Source organism: Pinus tabuliformis, chromosome 8 (genome assembly GCF_031772625.1).
Source record: "Pinus tabuliformis cultivar Carrire ecotype Pingquan chromosome 8, CPIR1, whole genome shotgun sequence".
Taxonomy (NCBI): domain Eukaryota; kingdom Viridiplantae; phylum Streptophyta; class Pinopsida; order Pinales; family Pinaceae; genus Pinus; species Pinus tabuliformis.
Window position 1 is genome coordinate 737001733 of NC_142294.1, and position 16134 is coordinate 737017866.

The 16134-nt window shown below is 43.0% G+C and overlaps 1 pseudogene; it reads left to right on the forward strand.

The window, feature by feature from the left end:
* The first annotated feature begins 226 nt into the window (after window positions 1–226).
* LOC149237688 (3-ketoacyl-CoA thiolase 2, peroxisomal-like) overlaps window positions 227–16134 on the forward strand; it is a 105191-nt pseudogene continuing 89283 nt past the window's right edge.

The following is a 16134-nucleotide window of genomic DNA, read 5'->3' on the forward strand; positions in this document are numbered from 1 at the left end:
ATGCATAGACTAGGCACGATATACTCCATAGGCATGAAAACTTCCATGCCATAGACCAACCTAAAAGGAGTCTGACCAATAAGCTTTTTACACGTAGTTCTATAAGCCCATAACATTGTTGGCACGTGCACGTCCCAATAATTCTATTGCGTGTTGCAAACCTTCGTCAGCGCATTTTCCAATATCTTATTAAAAGTCTCAACCATTCCATTGGCTTGAGGGTGATATGGCGTACTCTTCTGATGGTAAATCTAGAACTCTTCTGTCAGCGCGCTGATCGTTTCATTGAGAAAATGCGCATGAAAACTTCCACGCCATAGACCAACCTAAAAGGAGTCTAACCAGTAAGCTTTTTACACGTAGTTCTGTAAGCCCATAACATTGTTGGCACGTGCACGTCCCAATAATTCTGTTGCGTGTTGTAAACCTTCGTCAGTGCATTTTCCAATATCTTATTAAAAGCCTCAACCATTCCATTGGCCTGAGGGTGATATGGCGTACTCTTCTGATGGTAAACCTAGAACTATTTTGTCAGCGCGCTGATCATTTCATTGAGAAAATGCGTACCGCGTTTACTCATCAAAATCTTCGAGAAACCAAACCTAGTCAACACATATTCAAATAAAAAAATCATTTTTTTGCCCCTGTAGAGTCCTTCACAAGTGTTCCTTCACCCATCTAGTCAAATATTCAGTTGTAGTGATGATATACCACGCACTTGTCTTCTTACCTAGAGGCTGAATCGGTCCTACAAAATCAATTGCCCACTTCTCAAAAGGCTGCAATAATACTTGTGGATTCAGAGACAATTCATCCCTCCGTGATGGCCTGCCTGTTCTCTGACACACATCACATGCCCTACAATAGGCTTTAGAATCCTTATGCAGCATTGGCCACCACAACCTAGAGCACAAAATCTTTTGCGTTGTTGATTTTCCTGCATAATGCCCTTCCGTAGCTCCTTTATGAGATTCAGTGAGGATACTATTTTGTTAAAAATTAGGCTCGTAATGTCGAAGTATCTCGTCTGATCCCATCTTATACAAATGCCCTACAATTACAGAGAAATCTGTTGTGCGCACCACCAATTCTTTCTTCTGTTAATTGGTATATCCTTTTGGAGCCGTCCCTGTAGTCAAAAAGTGGATATTATCTGCAAAATGATTATCTGTTACGTGCACCGTGAAGAGTTGTGGTCAGGAAACCCTTCATCCAAATTAGTAGGTTCTTCTCCTATTTCAATGCGCGACAGATGGTCTGGTCCTACGTTCAATCTTCCTGGCTTCACAATTACTTCAAAATCATATTCTTGAAACAACAGTATGCACCTGCATATTTTCCCCCCAACATAGGCTTATTAACTAGATACTTCAATGCAGAATGGTTTGTGTACATCTTGAAATGTTTTCCTAGTAGGTAATGTCTGAATTTCTAGAGCACGTACACCATATCCAACCCTTCACGCTCTGTCATTGAATAGTTATTTTATGCTTTTAACAAATTCCTGCTTGAAAACATTATAGGATGATCCATCTCTCCTTCGTCAGCCTGTGTCAATACTGCTCCTAGCACAATACATGAAGCATCCACATGCACGTGAAATTCCTTCTTCCAATTTGGGAAGACTAGGATTGGCGCAGTGGCCATTATCTCCTTCGATACATCCTGGCTGCACTGACATTCTTCATCCTGAAAGAATGTAGCGTCCTTCTTTTGTAGATTTTCCATAGGTGCGGTAATCGAAGCATAACTTTTGATGAACTTCCGATAATACCCAATGTGGCCCAGTGTTGCATGTAACTATTTAACACTTCTTAGCGCCTCCAAATTAATTATGGCGGCAATCTTAGCAGTGTCCACTATTAATCCTTGTTTGCACACCACATGACCCAACAAGATTCCAAAAGGGACGCAGAACAAGCATTTCTTCATGTTTTGGCGCAATCCGATACCTTCGGCATGTATCCAACATCAAGCGCAAGCTGGCGACATGGAGCTTCACTATCCCAAACACTATCCAATCATCAAAATATACCTCCAAGAACTTGTGAATAAATTCTTTGAACGCCGCAATGACTACACGCGAGAAGATCGTCGGCGCATTCTTAAGTCCAAAAGGCATCACTATATACTAGAAACATCCCCACTCTGTCGCGAAGGTGGTCTTACTCTTATCTTCTAGTGTGATCTTAATCTGATGGTATCCAGAGAACCCATTAGTGAATGAGTAGGCCTCCTACCCTCCAACATTATCCAGTACTTCATCTGTGAACAGAGTTGGAAAAGGATCATGAATGCAAGCATCGTTAAGCTTCCTGAGATCTACGCAAATCCTTATTTCATCCTTTTGCTTCTTTTCTTGAACTACCATTGGACTCACCCAATCATATTCCTCCACCGGTTCAATAATACCTGCTGCAAGCATCTTGTCCAACTCCAAGCAGACCTTTTCCTTGTATTTGGGATTAAGGCGATATGGCCTTTTCTTAACAGGATTCGCGTCTGGTTTCAAAGTTATTTTCATTACACCCAGGTATCCTATGATACCTTTCAGGTCTAAAAATTTTCTAGGGAACAAATCCTAATACTCGTGGAGCAACTCAGTGACCTTATCTACTATGGCATCATCCCAGTAATCTCCAATCTTCGCAAATTTCGGCTCCGCCTCTGTGCCAATGTTCACTTGTCTAGTCTTCAATGGTGCGGTGATGTCTGGATTCTCTATCTATGGTCCCTCAACTTCATGGTGGCCTTCGGCCTCTGGATGTTAATATTCCTTGGATCCTCATCATCTTCTTCAGTGGTCACATTATAGCACTCCAGCGCATGGCGCAGCTAGGTGCTCCAATATGGTTGAATCAATTCTAAAGGATCCTGCAGTATTCTGAAGATTGCTGCCTTAACCTCCTACAGTGCTTCGTCGATGCTTTCGAACCCATCCTCAAAGCTGAAGGTCATAAAAAATCCTTCTCTTAAGATGTCCCACTCCACAGTACCATGGCAAAGCTCTGTTTCCAGGTACCAATTCATAGGAATGATGTCCAAAGTGTGACAGAAAATATGCACCCACTCTGGCTGCGGCTCCGTTCCATAGACCTTAGTCCATTTTGCTAAATGATCGCGTGGATCATTTCTTCCATCGTATTTTTCAGTTAGCCGAACTTTCGGGCAACCAAACCGCAATCTCATCATTCTTCTGTACTCACGCCATTCATCAAAATTGTCTTTATGCATACCCCACCACCATGCAGGCGTAGCGTGCAGCGCCAAATCCAGTGCTTGGAAGCAATACTTCTCGGTAATTGCCTTTCAAATGCATCCAAAAATTTATCTACATCAATCAAGCGGTCATAATAAGGTAAATTTCTTACCTTCAATGACATAGTGCAACGATTTAGTCATCATATTATAGCACAGCGTAGATACTTCGTGAAACCTATTCTGCCAGTGCTTCAATTCTTCCTCTGAATCTGAGGTGCAGGAGCTTTTGCGGTCCCATGCGATTCGTCCATCGGCTGTCAGATTAACCCAGTCTTGATCTTGTGTTGTTATCTTATAGATTTGATCTAAGTCATCATCGGTCTCCTCATAATTGCAGACTGGTTCAGTGTAGCGCGGTCCTTCTACAGGGTCCAATGGTACTACTATGTAGAGCGATTTCCTTTCAAATGACATTGTCTGCTTCTTCAAATTGATTACCCCATTCATGTCGATAGCCCAATCAATTCCCAGGAGCGTGGGGTATGGATTGTTGTCATCAACAATCTCTATTACTTCAAAATCATCCAACGCGCTCGCACCTTCTATATCTATGGTCACTCCATGCAATCTCCCCATAGGGATAATCTTCTGTTGATTTTCCATTCTCAATTGAATTGGAGACCACTGCAGCGCAGGTCTCCCCATTCTTTCCCATGTCTATTTAGGAAAAACATTCACATCTGACCCCAGATCCAAAATAACTTGATCCATCTCATAGTCTCCTATTTGCGCAGTAAGCCTCATCTCGCACCCTATTCTCGTCTTGTGTTTGCCTATCTTTTTGACTGCGTGGTGTCCTTCAGGAGCACCTTCCTTACCAGCACACTTATTTATCAATTCTTGTAGCCCTTTCACGGCCTTGTTGTCACGCAGCATCTTCATACAAGTCTCCAATAAAGTATCAAGCATGGAGGGGTCAACTTCTTCAGATAGCTTGTACTAACTTCCTTAGGTAAAGGCCTCAACGAATATTTTCTTTGCTTCCATGAACGTTTCCTTTGCACACTCTAGATCAAACCCAACCTCCTTTTCTGGAGCCTTATGAACCCACTCACTTTATTCATGTTGCTTTCCTTTATCATCACCAGTCATCATTCCACTTTGTAGCACAATATTCACATTGGGATCCTCCTCGCGAGGCTCGGATCTCATCATCTGTAAATTTTGGGTAGGATGCTGAGGTTGTTCCTTCTTCTCTTGCATCTTAACTATCATTATAGGGCATTCTTCTATCTCGTGGTCAAACTGAGTGAAATACCGGCACGATGGTCACGTCTGGCTCATACATTTTCGTGCGTAGTGTCCTGGAACTCCGCAATTGTAGCAAATAACTTGTCCTCAACCTTTACCAGGTCATCCTCCTCCTCGGCCTCGTCCGCACCCCTGATATCCTCTCCGCGTTCCCCCAACGCCTTGATTCAGAGGCCAAGTTTATGTTTGCATTCGATACACGGGCGTTCTTTCCATCATCAATTCATAGCTACAACAGTTACGCTCATCGTGGCCCACTGATTTACAAAAATTGCAAAATAACTGTTGTGGCATTTGTACAAATTTTTGTAGCAAGTGACAATTTTTTGTTACATGTTTTCCAGCTACGTGACAGATAGTGCACCACAGCGCGGGCCCTGTACTTTGTCTTGAGACAGCCTCCTATCTCAGGGGCATTCGCCCTCCCCCTACAATATAATTCGCGAACACAAGGCAATGATCTTTATCATGCTCCTGGCTTTTACATTTTAGGCTCCAGACTTCTTCATGCACCTCTGGCTGAGCATGTTTTTCCTTCTTCAAGCTTTGCAACTCCAAGCAGAGGTTCTGCAACTCTGCATGAATCTGCTGAACTCCTAAAGCTACGTTTTGAATAGGTGTTTCATGTAATCTCATCGCAATTTCCAGGGCTTCCGCCTGGGTTCCTATATTTTGCTGCGATAAAGCAACCCATAGGTGGGGCAAGAGCGTGGCTAAAAACCATTCGCGGTGTTGGCTATCTATGAGATTCATGTTAGCTTCATGAATCTGGAACTTTAGTCTCTGATCCAACTCCCAGGGTGTTTCACCAGGCCTCATCATGATTTCCTTGAATCCAACGACTGATTGCGATTCAAACTTGGGCCTACCGAATTCCTTATTCATAGCAGTCTGAGTATCTACTAACGATGCCAATGGGTTATCGGTGCAGTACTTAATATACTATGTCAATGTGTGATCTTGTAGAGCAGTAACCAACTGTGCCTTCTTTATATGATCATTCGTAATACTCTGTGTCATCCATACATCCTTTGTGATGAACCAAAACTGATCTGGGTCCTCACTTCCCAAGCCCTTGAAAATGGGCAACTTCATGGTATTCGACATATTGAATGGTGGCGGAGGTGGTGGTGGTGTGGGAGGATGAGGCATTCACGAAAAACCCTGCTTTATGAATTGTACAACGACTGCTCCCTCGTAGTCACTCGAAGGAGGTTCTATCAATGGGATGTATTCAGGACCTGCTCTCTCCTGATTTCTAAAGAATCGTCCACTTCGCGTAGATCCAAACATCAAGGCAGTGGCATAACCCGATTTTCACACAAGAGCATTTTAATCCAAGTATTCAAAGATTTCGGTCCTTTGAAAAAGCGTCGCTCTGCTTCACAGTAGCTGACTGAGGTATCGACCACGAATTCTGTCACAAATCCTCCTATGACTCAATCAAGCTAGTGATCGACAACACGCGCGATCTTATCTTCAGAGGATTCCAACCTTCGCACTAGCTCTGGGGTCCACACTATTGGACCGTCAAGCATCCACCTTCCTTGGTCATCTGCCAATTTAGCGATCCACTCATATAGTTCTATGAGGAAGGTGTAGAAGAAGATTTCATGTATTTCTGTCTATAGATACCTATCCAACCATTGTTCTTTTTTCAGGCACGGATTTCTGTTCTCTTGCGCTGCGAATTCGTGGATATTTCTATCCAACCACTTCACAATTTCTTTCTTTGTCGAATTCCATTGATGCGACATCACTCATCTCTTTATGCAAATCTCAATCCATGCAACAGAACCATTTGTTGGCTTAGTGGGTCCTAACCCAGGTTCATAGTTAATTGCGCAAAACAAATCCCTAAACTATTGGCCCTTTCGGCATCAATCCACGAAGCGCAGACTGAAGTCTCACCTGAAGTAGTATGGGGGGATGTTGGAACCAAGTTTCCGCACCCAGAGATCAGCGTGATGTTGTTTTATGCCCTAAATTTGCCTTCATGCAGATTGGTAAGCATTAAAGGAATATCGGTATAACTTCCTTGAATCGACCTCTAGACCTCCGCGAAGGTCTACGACTAGCTTCCACGGACCTTGAACAGGCTAATCAGCTACTTACATGCATCAAATATTACTCTTAACCCAGCAATTACTCAGATCGGCCTAAGTGTTCGATAACTTTAACATACAACAAGGTAATCTTTGTGTAAACAGTTAACACCAATTACGTTCATATAGCAATATAAATCGTGTAAAGTCACACATCAATAGATCATTATTTCATAAACCCACCACAAAATAAAGCACATTCATATAAAACAGAAGTAAAGAGATAAACACGGGTATTTATGCAACAATCTTCTTTATTAATATTCAGTTCAGCTTACAGACTCAAAACTTCTATGCGCACTCAGCTGCAGGGGTCCGCACACTCAGCTGCAGGGGTCTGTGCACTCAATTGCAGACTCTACTCTAAGCCTCTGCACACACAACTGGAAAGCCCTCCTTCTACTCTAAGACTTCTATGATCTTCCTTCTATTGACCCATTACATTCGTATTCATATTCTCTTACTTGTGTTAGACATCCTAAGACACACCTATTTATACAATCCCATGGTCTGTGGACCATGGGTAGATCCTCAAAAAGCCGACTTAACTTACATAAAGAAGGGTAAAACCCTTTATGACTCTTTAACTATCTATGCGCTCCGCGACCACAATTTGCGGAGACTTTATATTTTATACATCAAAACTTGGGCTTTTTTCCCCAAAACTGACCCAGGGGACCCCATGTTACAGATCCATTTGGGCACATCAATCCCGTCATCCAGATCAGTGTTTTAGGGCTCATCAAATCCTAATTTCAATTGCTACATGCCTGTTACACTAAAAAATGTCACCATGACCACTTACAGTTAGTATGGCTCAAATCAACAGTCATGCTACCCTCTTAGGCAAGTCTTATGCCTCTGTTATCCATCTCAAACTCAAAGAAGAGAGAAAGTCTTGTAAAAAATATGTTTATCTCTGGGGTCGCAGGTTCTCTCTAGCCTTACCTGCGGGGACGCTGACCATGTTCACAAAAGGTGCGTCTTTGGACGCTCTGTATGTTAAGGGACAGGTGCGTCCTTCTGTAAAAGGCAAAATGCGCGAGTTTCATCTTAAAAAAGTTACTTGTGGTTACTTCTAGAACTTTCTAGAGGTCGGTTTGATGAATTGGATGCGCCTCCAGTTGGTTCATGTATCTCTATTAAGGGGGAACTTATCCCATCAATAAGGGAGCTATCCCACCCAAAGAGGGGGATTATCCCATTGATGGTGGACCTGAATAACCTCTTTACAGCACTATAAATAAAGACATTGAGCCAGAGGGAGGGGAGGTTGGAGCTATACATTTTCTTTGGGTAAATGCTGCAGGAATTAGGACTCCCATTTAGAACCTTGTGAGGAGAGATTGTCTTTGCTTGATTCTACTTGGAAGTGGGTGAGCTTTGTCAAAGTAGAGGAAAACCCTTGATGGACCCTGGGAGGAACTTGCACAACACCAAGGCCAGGTTGTAAGAGTTTCTTTGTTTCGTTATTAATACAAACTGGTTTATTTTTCTCAATAGCTTGTGTTAATGAGTTATTTCATGTGTTCCTTGGTCTGCATGTTGAATATATGTTTTATTATATGAAATGCAAGTGCTTGGTAATTGTTTGATTGTTTGTGGTTGCAGGAATTGACTTGAAGGAGGAGCTCATCCGGATCGGCAAGGACGGACTACAACAACAGCGTTTTGGAATAAGGTAAGCCTAAACACTTGTAGTTTTCATGTTTTAAAAGGTATATTTAGAGAAAGATCACTCCATTTTGTCTTGTTTGTCGCTAGAGAGTTTAGACTCCTAGGGAGGTCAGTTGTGTCCGCACAAACGACTTTTTCCGCCACGACAAATTGGCGACTCCACTGGGGAATCCATTAATGAGAGAGTCTTTTCCTTTGTGTGAACTTTGCTCTGTGAAAATCACTTTTATTTTCTGGTTTTTGACTGTGAGAATTAGTATTTGGGTGGCTTAGCTTTAGATTTAGTTAGATTTGGTTTTTCTCAACTTTTCCAGAAGGACGCACCCTCTGAGTACTGCACAGTGCGTCTTTGGACGCGCTGTTGCCGTTTGCACAGAGCGGGCCCGCACCTGTTATAACGGGTTGCCTGCGTCTTCCTGTAAAATTTAGGAAAATTCCATTTTTTGCTTTAATTGCTTTTAGATTTTGATTTTTCTTAGTGTTTTCTGCCCAGATCCTTTAGTACCCTGTCAAGAATTTTCACCTGAACTTGTTTTGTGAGCTTTGAGTGTTTTAGTGGATTTCAACGAAGTTTAGGCCTAGGGTTTGATTTTTCAATAGGTCCTGTAGTGACTTTGACGGTAGAAAGTTGTCCAGCCTTAGATCTCTCTGGTTAGTCAGCCTTCTTAGAAGTCGGGCCTGTCGTAAAGTCTCCTTGTGTGAGCAGCTTGCCATTTAAGTTGTTTTGGGTCAAATTTCGAATTACTTGTTTATAAAGTGTTGATTTCCATTTTACAAAAGAACAAAAAGATTAGAGTTTTGTTTTGACTAGTTTTTGGTTCTGCAATAAGCTAGTCCTTGATTTGATTGTGATCAAGTAAAACACCTTAGAATAATCATTGTTGGTTTTGGCCTCGTTAAGATTGCTTAGAGTAAATTTACCTTTTAGTTTGCTTATGAGTGCATTTTCATAGATTTTAATAGTTGTTAAGATTGATTTTTGGTTATATTAGATTTATTTGCTTTATTAAAAGAAAAATACAAAAACATCTTCTTTAAAAAGTCTTGTTTCAAGTAGCTTTTTGTTTTTGAAAGAGAAAAAGAGTTTTTTCGTGCATGTAAAGAGCGGTCATGTTTTTATGCTTGGAAAAGACAAACGAATTGTTTCTTTGATTGTCTTCAATTAAGAAGTTGCTTTTATAAAGATTGCATTCTCTCAACTTTTTAGTTAAGCAATTCATCGAAAAAGTAAAGTAGTGGGTAAATCATTCTAGGTGCATTTTGTAGTGGTTTCGAGTCGAGTCAACACACCACTGGTTTCACTTCCATCACCTTTTGACTTAAGAAACAACCTTAAAAGTAACGCTTAAATTAAAATCAATCTAGTAATTTTTATTTTTCTAGGGCTCTGAAACACCAACATAGCTTAGGCTAGGGTCTTGGAGTAGGTGAGTACTTAACTCTCCAAGACTACAAAACCAAACAGATAGTTTATCTTGAGTAGATTAAATCCAATTGTTTCAGTTATACTCTGGGAAAGCTCCTCTTAAAGGAGAAGCACGAGCTCGTGTCCGAACCAGTGAGGGGATCATTCCTCCCTCGTTGGGAACGACGCCAGACAGTACGTATTACAAACGGTAAACCTCGGATTAACCATTGTCGAGGAGCCAGGGGTCACTTATCGGTAAACCTTGGATTGTTGTCAAGGAGCCGGTAAGGGGATTGAGCTTGTTACTCTGCCCTTGCGTGCTGTCGGAGTTTAGACTGTTCCCCCAGGTGTAATTGTTGTGATTGGTAACTTTAGTGACCATAATCTTTAGGGTTCTACCGAGGTGACGGTGGAGGGAAGGTCCCACTGTACCTGGAGCAGACGTCGGTTATACTCACTTGGATTTTCTGGGGGGTTCACTTCACTTCGAGACGGTTAAAGTGGAGGAACTTGTGCCGGTCTATTCATTAAGCAGGTTGCCGGGGTAACTGTTCCACCCGCCATTTCTGTACTGAATCCTGCGAGGTTGGGCCTAATCACCAACTAGCGCTTTTGGTCCGGAAGACTACTGTTTGTGTGTGGTTTGACGCTCTAGATTATTTAGGCGTGTGCTTCAAATTTGTTTGCTTCTTTAGAAGACTTTAGGTGGTTTGATTTGAAATTTTTACTTTGTTTTCGTGTGTTGTAGTTAAAAATCTTTAATTGTGGCGGAATTACCGAGACAGTCCCGTAGACTTCGGGGCAAGTCTCCTGAGATTGTTACCGGAATAGATTTGTTAAGAAAACTCCGTAAATCGCGGGGTGAATCTCCTGAAGACATTCCGGGTCATTTAGAAGGGTTAAAGGTCCTTGTAACTCCTCCTAGTGACAGTAGAGTAGGTTCACCTGAAGAAGGAGAATCTTCCTTGGTAGTCCATCCAGATTACCAAAGTTTAGAAACAGGTTACAATCCCGAAACTGTTACAGTTTCCGAGCTTGCTGGTAGTTTTTCATCTGCCAGTGAAACAGGCGAAGAACCTGAAATTTCCGAACCTGTTACTCCAACTTCTAGTGTTCCTGATTCACCGAGAATAGAAAGAATTATCACCGAAAATCTTCCTTCTGGTTTGATTGCTATAGAAGAACTTGCTCCAGAAGAAGATATAGGTGTCTCTCACCTTGAAGGTCAACTTACTATTGATCTAAGGGAGCGTGAATCCATCTTTTACAGTCCTCCTAGAAGTACTTCTTGGTACCTTGCGTTAACCAATTTTTTAGACAACTCAGTAGGTTTTTCTACACCTCGTACTCCTTTTCCACCTGGAGGTATTCATACTCCTGTAAATATGTCTGGTCAGTCGTCCGTGTTTACACAAAGTCCTGAATCTTTTTTACACGGCGGTCCTTCTGTTCCCACTGGGTATCAGTCACTTTCTGGTACCTTTGCGGGGGCATCTCCTCAACCCATTGATCATGGGTTATTTGCTGGAAACAGTGGTAATATACCATTGGGTGTAGGAGACATTTACATGATGTCAGGTTCAGTTCCCGTTTCCCAACCTCAAGGTGGCCAATTACCGCCTGGGGGGCAACCGCAGTTAACGCCTGGGGGGCAACCTCAAGGTACACAAATTGTGTCTGGGGGGCAACCTCAAAGTCAGTATGTACCTATGGTGCAATACTTACCTCAAGGTCAACCTCAGCCTCAATATGTACCCCAAGGTCAACCTCAGTATCAATATCAACCTCAAGGATGGCAACCTCAAGGGTATCAACCCCAAAGTTATCAACCTCAAGGATACCAACCTCAAGGTCAAGGTCAACCCCAGTATCAGTATTTACCTCAAGGTTATCAACCTCAAGGTCAATACTCAAGTCAAGGTTATCAACCACCTCAAGGTCAGTCATATGTTCCAAGTATGGGAACTGCACCTTACAATTATCAATCCTACCCTCAATCTGGTTATGGATCTCAGTATCCTCAACCTGTTACGGGTCAATACCCTGGAATGTTAGTGTGGGATCCCTCACAGGGTCAACAGGTGTTGCAGCCAAGTGTACAGATGGTTCCTCAAGCTGGACAACCCGTAGTTTCTGGTCCAACCCAGCAACCGCAACCTGTCCAGCCAATGTTCAAACTTCTGTAACTTCGGTAGTTACTCAGCCGCCAATTGCACCTAGTACTCCATCTCAAACGGCTGCTGCAACTACCGCTACATCTACCATACTTACTTCTGGAGTATCGACGGCTCCAGTTTCTACTGTCCCTGTTACCACACCTCAGACATCTTTACCGTTGTCTGGATCTACGATTCAAACCACGGTCCAGATGCCTGTAGGTCAGCCTGGTATAAGTACGGTTGTTACTACTCAACCTCAATTTGTTCAACCTCCGTACCAGGGACAGTACCAACCTGGGCAAGCTGTCCAACAACCGGTTTACCAGTATCAACCGTATCCTGGGTACACTTATCAACAACCTCAACAACCCCAGTACGGTCCGGTTAATCCTGGTTTTCCAGGAGGATATAATATCCCAAATGCGACTCCTGTTCCTAGTTATCCTGGATATCCTCCTCCTGGGGCTGGTATTGTGACCCAGAGTTTTAGAGATCCTAACCGGCAGTTACCGTTTATTGCAACTTTAGATTTACCCGACTTGACGCGCCTAACGAACGATCCAATTCAATATCTTCAGTTCTGGCCGCCAATGCCAAATAAGTTGCCCAGCGATATACCCAAGTTCGAAGGTAAGTCTGGAGAGGATCCGTCCAATCATGTGATGACTTACCACCTCTGGTGTGCTTCAAATTCTATCTCAGATGATTCCATCCGCTTACGTCTTTTCCAGCGTACACTCATTGGTCTCGCGGCCAAGTGGTACATTGAGTTACCACGGGCCTCTTTTTACAACTTTAGCCAGTTAGCTACCTCGTTCTTAACTCACTTTCAGTTGCCGGTCAGATACGATAACGGTACGGAGTTATTAACTTCACTAAAACAATCGACGTCCACGTATATTTCTGATCACATTCATGAGTGGAGACGTCGAAGGAGATTAGTGAAAGTTTTTATCCCGGACCAAATCTTAGCTGAATGGTTTGTCAAATCATTATTACCGAAGATTACTGAAGATGTAGCTAAGGCCGGAGTAGTTACTGAGGAGCAAGTCATTGCTCAGGCACAATACCTTGACTTAGTTTACACTCAGTCGGGTACGTTACACGAGAAGATTCCGGATCTTCCAAAGTCGAATCAAATCGCTGCTGCTCCTTCGGGATCTCATGCCGCTGATGGTATGATTGGTATCGTGACTACGAAGAGTAAGAAGAAGTCTTCCAAGGCCTCCAATACTCCAATTATCACTTTGCCTGATTCTCCGACAGGAGAGTCTTCTCCTCCTGAACTTACCGCCGACATTCACGCTGTAGAGTCATCTACGGCCAAATCAAAAAACGGTGGAAAGAAGAAAGGAAAGAAGAAGGCTAAAGCAGACAAGGCTCCAAAGGAGAAAACTGAAAAGTCGGAAACCAATGACGAAAAACGCAAACCTCGATATCCTTGTCTTATTTGTGAAGAGGATCATTTTACGAGAGATTGCCCTCATCGGGCCGAGGTTGTGAAAATAGTCAAAGGTTCTCCCACTCCTGCTGTGTTAAAGAATCCATTTCCAGAGCAGGAGAATAAGATGATAGGTTCTTCTTCGAATGCCAGTGAAGAACCCATTTTGATGATGTCTCATGTGAGGATTGCGACTCGATCGCAAGATTATGGTAGTAAGGCTCCTGTTGATGGTAAGGAAGCAGAATCTTCTCACTCTAACCCATCAACCTCAGCTCCTGGTTCCGATCCACTACAGATCGAAAAACCTAACCCAGACTTAGTGATTAAGCCGCCCGCCAAGGGTGTACTTCGAAGGTCTGCTTTCAATCCACATGCGAGAGCAGCCCAGAATTACAACATTGTTGAGGACTTAGCTGTTTCACCTTCAGCAATGTCGGCACTCGAAGTGCTGCAATCATGTCCAGCACAACGAAAATTGCTTTTGTCGGCTATCGGAGCTGTCGATGTTCAGGACCCGAACCTAATGATCTTTGATCTAGAAAATAGTACACCACGTCTCCCCCATCAAATGGCTTTCCAAATTCCAGTGATAGTCAAAAACAGGCCTATTCATCGGACTGTGATTGATGAGGGAGCTTCTACGTGTATTATGTCGATTCAATGTTGGAGATCGCTTGGTTCTCCTTCGTTGAACCAATCCCCCACCATCCTTAAGGCCTTTGATGGCCGTGGGTTCCGTCCGTTTGGTATTCTACAAGAATTGCCTATAGGGGTTGAAGGTAAAACCGTTAGTCTGGATGTGGAAGTGGTTGATGCCCCTCTAGACTACAACCTTCTTTTGGGTCGAAGTTGGTCATATGCTATGACAGCGGTCGTTTCATCGGTCTTCAGAGTAATTAAGTTTCCACATAACGGTAAGATCGTGACTATTGATCAGCTGACATACTTTTCATCCGACCCAGCCTCTTCAGAGAGTATCCAGCATGTTGGTAAAACGACAATCCCTTATAGGGACGTTGGTGTAGGTTTAGTTAAGGATTCCGGTTTACTGGGAACTTTTCCTCTCCCTCCACTCAACGCAGATCCTTCGTTTGCAACCATTCATATGATTACATCAGAAAACATTATTTATGATGATCCTTGGTTGTCCCATCTGACTCTGAGATAGACTCACTCGGTGATGTTATGCCTTTGAGTCCATATGAAATTGCTTATGAAGCTCTCATGTCTTTTACCGACTTTCATTCAACCGAAGTCGACCAAATGAATGTGGTCAGTGAAGAGTCACTTTTCACCTCACCCTTAGAACGGATAACGTTTCCCGAAGTCGTGTCATCTGACGAACAACTTCGCGAAATCCTAAGTGTAGACGATCTACCATGGGAAGATCTCCATCACAGATCTTCGTTTTTACCTAAGGATGATGCATTTGAAAATGATTTTTCATCTATCTTTACCGCTGAATATGTCAAAGACGCTCAGGATCCAACGAAACATTCTGATTCAGAGCTGAATTTAGGGAATATTTCTCGTACTATTCCCATTGATATTTCAGTGAAGCCCGGAATCGAGGAAAACATTCATATAGGTGCCGCATGTACTGAAGAAGAAATCCAAACTTACAAGGCCCTATTCCAAGAATTCCGCGACGTGTTTGCCTGGTCTTACGAGGAAATGCCGGGAATTGATCCTGCCATTGTTGTTCATGAAATAAAGACCTACCCGGATGCTAAACCCGTCCGGCAACGGTTGCGTCAGATTCACCCTCGAAAAGCGGCTGCGATTAAAGCAGAAGTCGAAAAGCTGTTGAAAGCAGGTTTCATTTATCCGATCCCGTTAACGGATTGGGTATCGAATATTGTTCCGGTCAACAAGAAACAAGGAACAATAAGAATCTGTATCGACTATAGGGATATAAATCGAGCTTGTCCAAAAGACAACTATCCTACGCCTTATATCGATCAAATTATTGATGATTGTGCCGGAAGTGAAATGTTTTCCTTCATGGATGGTTTTTCGGGCTATAATCAAATCAATATTCTACCTGCCGACCAACCAAAAACGGCATTCATTTGTCCATGGGGGACATTTGCTTATTGCAAATTACCTTTTGGGCTTAAGAATGCCGGGGCCACTTTTCAACGGGCGATGTCTTATGCATTTCATGACATCAAGCACATTGTGCAACCCTATCTCGATGATTTGCCTGCTCATTCTTTACATCGAGCTGATCACCTTGTCCACCTACGAGCAATCTTTATGAGGTGTAGGCATTATCGAATTCGGTTGAATCCCCACAAGTGTGTTTTCTGTATAGAAACAGGTCGATTGCTGGGATTTGTTGTTTCAAAAGCCGGCATTCGCGTCGATCCCTCGAAAGTCGAGGCTATCATCAAATTGCCTCCTCCTTCGAGTTTGCGCCAACTCCAAAGTTTGCAAGGGAAAGCGAACTTTTTACGCCGATTCATCCCAAACTACGCCGAGGTCACTAAAGGTTTTACACGGTTGTTGAAACAGAACGCACAATTCTTTTGGGACGAGATTGCCCAACAATCTTTTGATGCACTTAAACACGCGTTGACCCATGCACCGTTATTGCATCCTCCCAACTACAACCAGGACTACTTCTTATACCTCGCAGCTTCGCATTCCACCATTGGAATGGTGTTAGTTCAAGAAGATGAATTCGGAGCGGAGCATGTGATATATTATCTTAGTAGGACCTTGAATCCAACTGAGCTAAAATATTCGCATGTGGAGAAATTGGCCCTGGCAGCCGTTCAAGCTGTCCAGCGTTTCCGTCACTACATTCTTCTCCGCAAAACTACA